This window comes from Penaeus monodon, chromosome 8 (assembly GCF_015228065.2).
Source record: "Penaeus monodon isolate SGIC_2016 chromosome 8, NSTDA_Pmon_1, whole genome shotgun sequence".
NCBI classification, from domain to species: Eukaryota; Metazoa; Arthropoda; class Malacostraca; order Decapoda; family Penaeidae; genus Penaeus; species Penaeus monodon.
In genome coordinates this window covers 33,654,253-33,665,637 of record NC_051393.1, presented here as the reverse complement: position 1 = coordinate 33,665,637, position 11,385 = coordinate 33,654,253, and positions in this window count along the sequence as shown.

The following is an 11,385-nucleotide window of genomic DNA, read 5'->3' as shown; positions in this document are numbered from 1 at the left end:
GTGTTTCCAGTTCTCAGAAAGCGGAATGTCAGTGTTTCCAGTACTCAGAAAGCGGAATGTCAGTGTTTCCAGTACTAAGAAAGCGGAATGTCAGTGTTTCCAGTACTAAGAAAGCGGAATGTCAGTGTTTCCAGTACTCAGAAAGCGGAATGTCAGTGTTTCCAGTGCTTGAAAGCGGAATGTCAGTGTTTCCAGTGTTCAGAAAGCGGAATGTCAGTGTTTCCAGTGTTCAGAAACACACATTCCGCTTTCAGAACACTGAAAACACTGACATTCCGCTTTCAGAACACTGGAAACACTGATATTCCGCTTTCAGAACACAGGAAACACTGACATTCCACTTTCAGAATACTGAAAACACCGACATTCAGCTCTCAGAGCACTGGAAACACTGACATTCCACTTTCCGAATACTGGAAACAATGACATTCTGCTTTCAGAACATTGGAAACACTGACATTCCGCTTTCAGAACTCTGGAAACACTGACGTTCCATTTGTAGAACACTGGAAACACTGACATTCCGCTTTCTTAGCACTGGAAACACTGACATTCCGCTTTCTTAGCACTGGAAACACTGACATTCCGCTTTCAGAACACTGGAAACACTGACATTCCGCTCTCTTAGCACTGGAAACACTGACATTCCGCTTTCAGAACACTGGAAACACTGACATTCCGCTTTCAGAACACTGGAAACACTGACATTCCACTTTCTTAGTACTGGAAACACTGACATTCCGCTCTCTTTGCACTGGAAACACTGACATTCCGCTTTCAGAACACTGGAAACACTGACATTCCACTTTCAGAACACTGGAAACACTGACATTCCACTTTCTTACTACTGGAAACACTGACATTCCGCTTTCTTTGCACTGGAAACACTGACATTCCGCTTTCAGAACACTGGAAACACTGACATTCCACTTTCAGAACACTGGAAACACTGACATTCCACTTTCAGAACACTGGAGACACTGATATTCCACTTTGATTTTGCTCAAAACCGTATCATCCCACTGTTTACAGTGTTATGCTAGTCATTCGTTTTCCTACATTCGTTTTTCTACATTCATTTTAGTCTGTCCCGATAATTTGTCCTTGACTTAGATGCTTTCAATGACGGAGCAGAAATCTGGATTCCTTATTCTTTCTCAATATATTTTGCTCCATTATAATCAAAGGTTTTACTATGCACATAACATCAGCTTTTGTTCATTTCAAAATGCTTTTAAAACAAAAGGAATTTACTGCAAACAAGCAAGGCATCATAGCCACCAAGTGAACAAGCATCTTTTTAACAATAGGAAAGAAACAAAGAGCCGGAAAGATTTTATGCATTTGCAAATCTTTACCTAAGAAGCTGTGTTTGAAATAGTAAACAAAGCCTTAGGTTTGTGTGTTTAATTCAGCACTTGCTTAGGCGCGGCTGTCTGAGAAGTGCAGCGTTTGCATCTAACACCATCTCCTTATTACAAATCAAAAATTTGAATTCAAAATCAGACCTTATGTCAGGATTTTATTCACATAATAGGTTGGCAATTATTAATGAGCTTAGAATTTATAGCAAGTCTTAACAGGCATTCACTTAAACCTTATCAGTGAGGCAATAACGGTTGTCTCGTAGGTGCACATCAAGGTAGTAATTCAAAATATTTTACATAGATTTTTTTTGTTTGTTCTAACATTGAACTGATTCGAGTTGCAAGTCTAGTGCTGGGAATCCAGTAATCATCCTCTCTCTATCCTTATCTATCTTTTGATATGTTAACCTAAATTCAGTAAATGGAAAAGTTCACCTGAAAACTCCCCTACAGCAAGGTTCGGGGTAAATATTATCGGACAACCATCAAGAGGAAAATCAACTATTATAACAATAACATACCTACAGGTGGCGAAAGGCGGCGGAGGACAGGGCATCTCAGTCCAATATGGAAAGTCTAGCTCTAACGGCCCCCTGCGTTCGTTCGAGATTTGCGAAGTTCTGGCTTCGCCCGGGCCTTTCACTTATGGCCCGGCCTGTGTCAGCTTTTTATGGCTGTCTCATTTGGTTCTCTGACACTCGGTGCTTACCGTGGCGATGGGATTGCCAGCAGGCGCTCCTGTAGCCGAGGTGTAAGCATCTCGCATAATCTCTTTACCAGCACGACGGCTGTGTTCTGCGGGCCTTGTCTCAGGAATTGCATGTGTACACAATTCTCTAAGTAATGTACAAGTGTGGCGTTCGGCTCATGCAGAATGACTTCGGTACCTCTGTTGTTTATTTCAGAGAGTGCCAGTGGTGAGGGGGAGGATCTCGTTTCCTCTCTGTGAAGCTGCAGCAGGAAGGAGGTTGCCATCACCATACTCTTCTTCCTAAGTAATTTTCGGCTCTGATGTATTATCATGGGATTAGGGGGCATACCCCTGCCAACATCGGCTAGTCTGTCAGCAAGCTCATTCCCTCTGATCCCTATTTGGCTGGGAACCCAGTTTATGATAATTCTTCTACCCTGTGCAAGAATTCTCTGTGCCAGTGCGCTGATGGTAGTCAGAAGGTAGATATTGTCAGTGGGTGAGCGCTGTTGAAGACAGTCGATGGTTCCTTTGAAGGCTGTATGTATGACCACGTGTCCTTCCCTTATGGACGCGTGGCTCAGTGCTCCCATGATAGCAACTGCCACTGCCTGTAGCGAGGAGGCGTTGTCTGTTACCCTCATGGATTTTGTGGCATCTCTTGATTCGAAGCCGGCGCCTGCAGGGTGGGTCAAGGGATCGACCGATCCATCCGTGCAGTATGTTCTGCTACCCAGAGGAGTGATGGTTGCAATGACCCTGTGGGTTACTGCCTTTAGGCTAGGCATGGAATATTCATTCTTTTTGGTTGCCAAAACCGAGAAACTCTATCGAGGATTGTGCCCACGGCGGAGCTTCAACAAAGTCAGGGTGGGGGGAGTCCATGCCCTTGGCAAGAAGCGGTTCTTTGAGCTGATGGCGAATTAACACCCTGGCTGTATGAGACAGCCAGGAGTTGTTTGCAAACAGCTCGTTATCTTGTTCTAGGCGTCTAACTATTTTATGTCATCCAGGCTCCTGGGAGCCTGGATGACCTTTGATAAAAATTGTGCTGCCATTAGATCGATTCGTGAGTCCAGGTGGAGAATGTTAGCCTCTAGTAGGAGGTTGAGGACCTTCGCCCACCTTGGGGCACCCAGAATGAACCTGGTAGCTTCGTTTTGGACTGTCTCCAGTTGGTCTTTATATTTTTTCTTAATGCCAATCAGAGCAAGGGAGGCATAATCTACAATGGGCCTGACAGCATGTACATAGAATGATCTTAGTATGTACATAGAATGATTTGGCCCCTATGCGTCTTCCACTCATTGCTCTCATGACGGACAATCTTGATTTTGTTTGGTCAACCAGGTACAAGTCCATTCCCTGAATTTTCAGACTTGTGCCTTGAACTCTCTGCCTCAGAGCCATGGCTTTAGATTTGGCTGCAGAGATCTTTAGTCCTGTCCTACAGGATCTTGGATATGAGATCCAGACAACGCTGGGCTTTGTTTAGGTAGTGTGCTCCAGTGCAGATGATAGCAAGATCGTCTGCATAGGAAATGATCTTGCACCCCACTGGGAGGTTTATGTTGAGGATACAGGACATTAATATGTTAAAGAGGGCTGGACTGAGAACCCCACCCTGTGGCATTCCATTCTCTAGTGGCATGTGCTGTGATAGGTGACCTTGGCTGTTCTATTCCTAAAGTAGTCACCTATCCAAGCCAAGAGCTTACCTCTGATTCCTTTTTGGATCAGGCTTTCCTGAATGGCAAGAGGACTTGCCAATTCAAAAGCCTTCTCCAGGTCAAGGAATACTACCACAGATGTGCCCGTGCTTATTGTGCTCAAGAGCATGGCTATGCTGTGCGCTGTGCTCATGCCCCTGGTGAACCCGTGGAGGTGTTCATGTGGGGGTCCCATTTTCCATAGGAGCCGGTTCAGAACCATCCTCTCGGCCGTCTTGGCCAGACAGCTGAGGAGAGAGATGTGGCAGTACTTCCCTGGCTCCTTTGGTTTAGGGATGGGAACTATGGTAGCCCCCTTCCAACTCTGGAGTAGAGTGGAAGTTTCCCAGGACTTGTTGATGAGTTGCATGAATACAAGATCACCTACTAGCCCCAGGTGGGAAATGATGGGGTACGAGATCCCATCAGAGCCGGGGCTGTGTTACAACTGGTTTTATATGCATTTCTTAGTTCCCTCAGAGAAAAGATAACGTCTGAGTTATTGGGTTCGGCTGCCATTTCTCTGATATGAGCAAGTCTGTCTGGTTGTAGGCGTTCTTGTCTTGCCCTCAGTTCGGCTGGCAGGCTGTTGCTACTTGTTTTCACAGAGACCTCGTGCGTCAGTCTGTTCGCCTCTGACTGGGGGTCATGGTGCATGCATCTCGGGGCTGAGCGTTGACCTGTTGCCATAGCTCTGAGAGGGTGGTATGGTGGTCGAAGGACTCACACCATTCCAGCCACTTTTCCTGCCTGACTCTGCTGGCAGTTTCCTTGGCATCCCTGACAACCACCCTTAAGAGGGCTAGGTTGTCGGGGGTTCTTTGTCTTCGGAAATGTTTTCGGCACATATTTACCCTGTGGTTGACCTCCCTAATCTCGTCATTGAAGTACCAGGCGTCTTTGTGACTCCTAAACCAAGGCCGAGTTTTGGGTATGGTCAGTGAGGCTGCCTCATCAGTGGCATTTACAAGTCTAGCTTGTAGCACTTCCACATTTTCACTTTGTGTGGGTTCATTGCTTTTAAGACAGCGGGCCAAGGCGTTCTGGAATGCCTGCCAATTGGCCTTGTCTGGTTTCCATCTTGAATTCGGTCGTGGCATTTCGGCTGGGCCACTATACATGAGGGTAGTTATAGTGCCGTAATGGTCACTAGTGACGGTTTCATCGACACATGAGCCAATCCTCTCCACCAGAGTTGCAGTGGCCAGCGTGAGGTCTAGGACCCCTCCTCTGACATGCGTTGGCTCTTGGTTACTGAGGAGAGCGATCTCGGGGAATGTCTCAAGCATGTTGGCTGTGTGATAGCCAGCCACATCCGGTGCCCAGCAGGGAGCAGGATGGGGTGGTGTGCATGAAGTCTCCCCTGTGATCGCTCGGTCATGTGCTGCAGAAGCACAGACCTGGCTGATGTCTAAGGTACTACAGTGTGGCTGGCCTTTGCGAGCAGTTAGGTTCCTAGAGGCGCAATACGTAGGCTACTGTAGCAGCACGACCCCGCAACCTGGAGTTCAGGATAGTTTCCCAGGTTGGGTCACATCAGGTCCACAGCCATGTCCGCGCTCATTGGACAGTGGGCTCCCCTCGTTCTCTGTACTTAAGCCACAGAGCCCAAACGAGATGAGTATTCCCCGATCCTCTAGCAGAGCAGACAACAGCAGCAGCACCACAAGGACTGCCCAGTCCTTAGCCGACTGGGAAGCCTTCCGGCTCCCCCGTTGATCTCCGACTTCACCACCAACACCCAACATAACATAACACCACGTTATGGTATTTCGTTCGCTCGCTTTGCTCACTCTCTGGAGGGGGAGTACCTGTAGCAGCACGACCTGGAGTTCAGCATAGTTTCCCAGGTTGGGTCACATCAGGTTCACAGCCATGTCCGCGCTCATTGGACAGCGGGCTCCCCTTGTTCCCTGCACGCTTACACAGCGCTAGTGTATTTAAGCCACAGAGCCCAAAACGAGATGAGCATTCCCCGATCCTCTAGCAGAGCAGACAACAGGAGCAGCACCACAAGGACTGCCCAGTCCTTAGCCGACTGGGGAGCCTGCCGGCTCCCCAGTTGATCCCGGACCTCATCTTCTGCACCCAGCCATACTAGATGACCAACTATCATCTACTATACTACTATGTCAAAACAACCACCTTAGTAAAAGAAATTTAAAGGAGCACACTGACAGGTAGCGGTTTCTTGTTCAGTAAAAATATAGTGTTTAACTGGCTATACACAAGCGTATAGATCAGACAAGCATGCCTCGACTTATTTTAAGAAGCAAACAGTAGAGATCTCCTCTCTATACCATGTGGTCTAGATTATAATCATTTTAAGTAAGTTTTCCTCTTTTCGAAGTTCTATTATGAATTTATATGGATAGAGTTCAAACATATCTTTCAAAGACTAATTTGAAATCTATGTAACAAAATTAAGGTCCATTTCTTTTAGTCAAACTTAACAATATCAAGATGTTTTTCTCCCCTTTTCTTTATTTACATCTCTACATGCAACACCCAAAATCTCTCGTGCCTTCAGCAACTTGGGCGGACACTGAAGAGTGTACGAGCTCAAGGAGAAAGGGAGAGAACTGTCCAAAATTCAGGCGGCTTTATGCTCTTTTACCGCTTCTGAACCTGTGGTGGTAGATCGAATTTCGTGACTCTTAATCTGAACTTTTAGGTTAGTCTCAGGCATTTTCTCAATTTATTAACATATAGCTTAGTTTAGTCTTTTAATTACCACACTGACTAACTGCACAGGTGTCAGCAAGCTGTAGTACATTTGATGCATGGTCATAGCATCATTGGAATTGTAGGCTATAACATTATAATGATCTTTACTCTCTATTACAGAGTCCTTTATTTACTCATCTACCACGCCGGCGTACAGCTTGGAACGGCATTGCCACAACATAAATATATCTTCTAAGACATCAGATGATATGAAATAATAACATAGTTCTCCGTGCTTCATGCTAGGTGGTCTGAAAGGCTGTAACACATCTTCGCTTATATTCTTCATTTCACAGTTTACACTTAGTTTCTTCGACATTACAAACTGTACTGACCTGCCAACACAATCTATATCCAAGCTTAATTCTTGCGGTCACAATATCACATTATCTTAATCTTGTTTTGTATAAACCATAGATGAATAAATCAGGCGTAAACCGGTCATAGTGCTTTATGCTACAGCTTTCAGTCTGTTGAAAATTAACTAACTCAGTGAAATCCCCTTTGAAGGAAGTTTTAATGATGTGTAAAATTCTAGTAAGAGCTACTACAGGATCTATATCCACTCTGCTTGTCAGATGTTGATTTTGTTAGGCGATCAGCAAGATCATGCGTAATATTCCAGCTTACGATGGAATGCACACAAAATGTATATCATGACCTCGTTCTTCTGCACGATAAACTTTTATCCTGATGCCATTTGCAATATTTCCTGCAACGTTGTCTAGAGTGTTCAGAGCTTGGAGAGTACTCTCATCATCATCATCATCATTAACATGACAATAATGATAATGATATTAATAGCAATATTGGTAATGAGTATGATTAATACTGATAATAATACTAATTCTAATGGTAGAAATATCATCCTTATTGATTAAAATCAGGATGATAATGATAGTAATAATAATGATAATAATAATAATAATAATGAAGATGATTCAATGATAATAATAAGCAAAATGATAATAATGAAAATAATAATGATAAAGATAATATTAATGATAATAATAACTGTAATGAACATTATGGCAATATTAATATTAGTAATGACAGTAATAAGAATAAGAATTGCTATCATTATCATTATTATTACAGTTATTATTATTATAATCATTATTTTAATGATGAAGATGACAATAATAGTGGTAATAATAATGCTGACGAAAATTATGATAATAACAATGTGAATAATAGTCAAAATAAAATTAAATGAAAAATAAAAATATTATTATTATTACTATTATTATTATTATTATTATTATTATTATTATTATTATTATTATTATTATTATTATTATTATTACTATCTGTATTATTATTACTATTATTAATATTGGTGATGGTGATAGTGATGGTGATGGTGATGGTGATGGTGATGATGATGATGATGATGATGATGATGATGATGATGATGATGATGATGATGATGATGATGATGATGATGATGATGATGATGATGATGATGATGGTAATAACAGTAGTAGTAGTAGTAGTAGTAGTAATAATAATAATAATAATAATAATAATAATAATAATAATAATAATAATAATAATAATAATAATAATAATAATAACAACAAACAACAATAATAATAATAATAATGATAATTATAATAATAATGATAATAATAATAATAATATAATAACAATAATAATAATAATAATAATAATAATAATAATAATAATAATAATAATGATAATAATAATAATGATATTATTATTATCATTATCATTGTTATCATTATTATTATTATTATTATTATTATTATTATTATTATCATTATCATCCTCATCACCATTATCATTAGGAGCATTATTGTTCTTACTGTCATTATCATTATTATTATCATCATCATTATCAATGTTATACTGATGAGGATAATGATTTTACTAATAAGAACAATAACAATATTAATAATGATACTAATAGTAATGATAATAAGAATAAAAAAGAGAACGAGAATAATAATGACAGCAATGCATGGTAAATATAATAACAAGTACAATAGACACATAAATAAACAAATAAATAGCGTGACCTCAACACCGCACCGGCGAACACAGATCCTGCACACGATATGTAAGTAGACTTGGCAAGACGGACGACATCTTTAAGGAGCGGAGATGAAACTGGCTGTTCTATTCCTAAAGTAGTCACCTATCCAAGCCAAGAGCTTACCTCTGATTCCTTTTTGGATCAGGCTCTCCTGAATGGCAAGAGGACTTGCCAATTCAAAAGCCTTCTCCAGGTCAAGGAATACTACCACAGATGTGCCCGTGCTTATTGTGCTCAAGAGCATGGCTATGCTGTGCGCTGTGCTCATGCCCCTGGTGAACCCGTGGAGGTGTTCATGTGGGGGTCCCATTTTCCATGGAGCCGGTTCAGAACCATCCTCTCGGCCGTCTTGGCCAGACAGCTGAGGAGAGAGATGTGGCAGTACTTCCCTGGCTCCTTTGGTTTAGGGATGGGAACTATGGTAGCCCCCTTCCAACTCTGGGGTAGAGTGGAAGTTTCCCAGGACTTGTTGATGAGTTGCAGGAATGCAAGCTCACCTACTAGTCCCAGGTGGGAAATGATGGGGTACGAGATCCCATCAGAGCCCGGGGCTGTGTTACAACTGGTTTTATATGCATTTCTTAGTTCCCTCAGAGAAAAGATAACGTCTGAGTTATTGGGTTCGGCTGCCATTTCTCTGATATGAGCAAGTCTGTCTGGTTGTAGGCGTTCTTGTCTTGCCCTCAGTTCGGCTGGCAGGCTGTTGCTACTTGTTTTCACAGAGACCTCGTGCGTCAGTCTGTTCGCCTCTGACTGGGGGTCATGGTGCATGCATCTCGGGGCTGAGCGTTTCCATAGCTCTGAGAGGGTGGTATGGTGGTCGAAGGACTCACACCATTCCAGCCACTTTTCCTGCCTGACTCTGCTGGCAGTTTCCTTGGCATCCCTGACAACCACCCTTAAGAGGGCTAGGTTGTCGGGGGTTCTTTGTCTTCGGAAATGTTTTCGGCACATATTTACCCTGTGGTTGACCTCCCTAATCTCGTCATTGAAGTACCAGGCGTCTTTGTGACTCCTAAACCAAGGCCGAGTTTTGGGTATGGTCAGTGAGGCTGCCTCATCAGTGGCATTTACAAGTCTAGCTTGTAGCACTTCCACATTTTCACTTTGTGTGGGTTCATTGCTTTTAAGACAGCGGGCCAAGGCGTTCTGGAATGCCTGCCAATTGGCCTTGTCTGGTTTCCATCTTGAATTCGGTCGTGGCATTTCGGCTGGGCCACTATACATGAGGGTAGTTATAGTGCCGTAATGGTCACTAGTGACGGTTTCATCGACACATGAGCCAATCCTCTCCACCAGAGTTGCAGTGGCCAGCGTGAGGTCTAGGACCCCTCCTCTGACATGCGTTGGCTCTTGGTTACTGAGGAGAGCGATCTCGGGGAATGTCTCAAGCATGTTGGCTGTGTGATAGCCAGCCACATCCGGTGCCCAGCAGGGAGCCAGGATGGGGTGGTGTGCATTGAAGTCTCCCCCTGTGATCGCTCGGTCATGTGCTGCAGAAGCACAGACCTGGCTGATGTCTAAGGTACTACAGTGTGGCTGGCCCTTTGCCGAGCAGTTAGGTTCCTAGAGGCGCAATACGTAGGCTACTGTAGCAGCACGACCCCGCAACCTGGAGTTCAGGATAGTTTCCCAGGTTGGGTCACATCAGGTCCACAGCCATGTCCGCGCTCATTGGACAGTGGGCTCCCCTCGTTCTCTGTACTTAAGCCACAGAGCCCAAAACGAGATGAGTATTCCCCGATCCTCTAGCAGAGCAGACAACAGCAGCAGCACCACAAGGACTGCCCAGTCCTTAGCCGACTGGGAAGCCTTCCGGCTCCCCCGTTGATCTCCGACTTCACCACCAACACCCAACATAACATAACACCACGTTATGGTATTTCGTTCGCTCGCTTTGCTCACTCTCTGGAGGGGGAGTACCTGTAGCAGCACGACCTGGAGTTCAGCATAGTTTCCCAGGTTGGGTCACATCAGGTTCACAGCCATGTCCGCGCTCATTGGACAGCGGGCTCCCCTTGTTCCCTGCGCGCTTACACAGCGCTAGTGTATTTAAGCCACAGAGCCCAAAACGAGATGAGCATTCCCCGATCCTCTAGCAGAGCAGACAACAGGAGCAGCACCACAAGGACTGCCCAGTCCTTAGCCGACTGGGGAGCCTGCCGGCTCCCCAGTTGATCCCGGACCTCATCTTCTGCACCCAGCCATACTAGATGACCAACTATCATCTACTATACTACTATGTCAAAACAACCACCTTAGTAAAAGAAATTTAAAGGAGCACACTGACAGGTAGCGGTTTCTTGTTCAGTAAAAATATAGTGTTTAACTGGCTATACACAAGCGTATAGATCAGACAAGCATGCCTCGACTTATTTTAAGAAGCAAACAGTAGAGATCTCCTCTCTATACCATGTGGTCTAGATTATAATCATTTTAAGTAAGTTTTCCTCTTTACGAAGTTCTATTATGAATTTATATGGATAGAGTTCAAACATATCTTTCAAAGACTAATTTGAAATCTATGTAACAAAATTAAGGTCCATTTCTTTTAGTCAAACTTAACAATATCAAGATGTTTTTCTCCCCTTTTCTTTATTTACATCTCTACATGCAACACCCAAAATCTCTCGTGCCTTCAGCAACTTGGGCGGACACTGAAGAGTGTACGAGCTCAAGGAGAAAGGGAGAGAACTGTCCAAAATTCAGGCGGCTTTATGCTCTTTTACCGCTTCTGAACCTGTGGTGGTAGATCGAATTTCGTGACTCTTAATCTGAACTTTTAGGTTAGTCTCAGGCATTTTCTCAATTTATTAACATATAGCTTAGTTT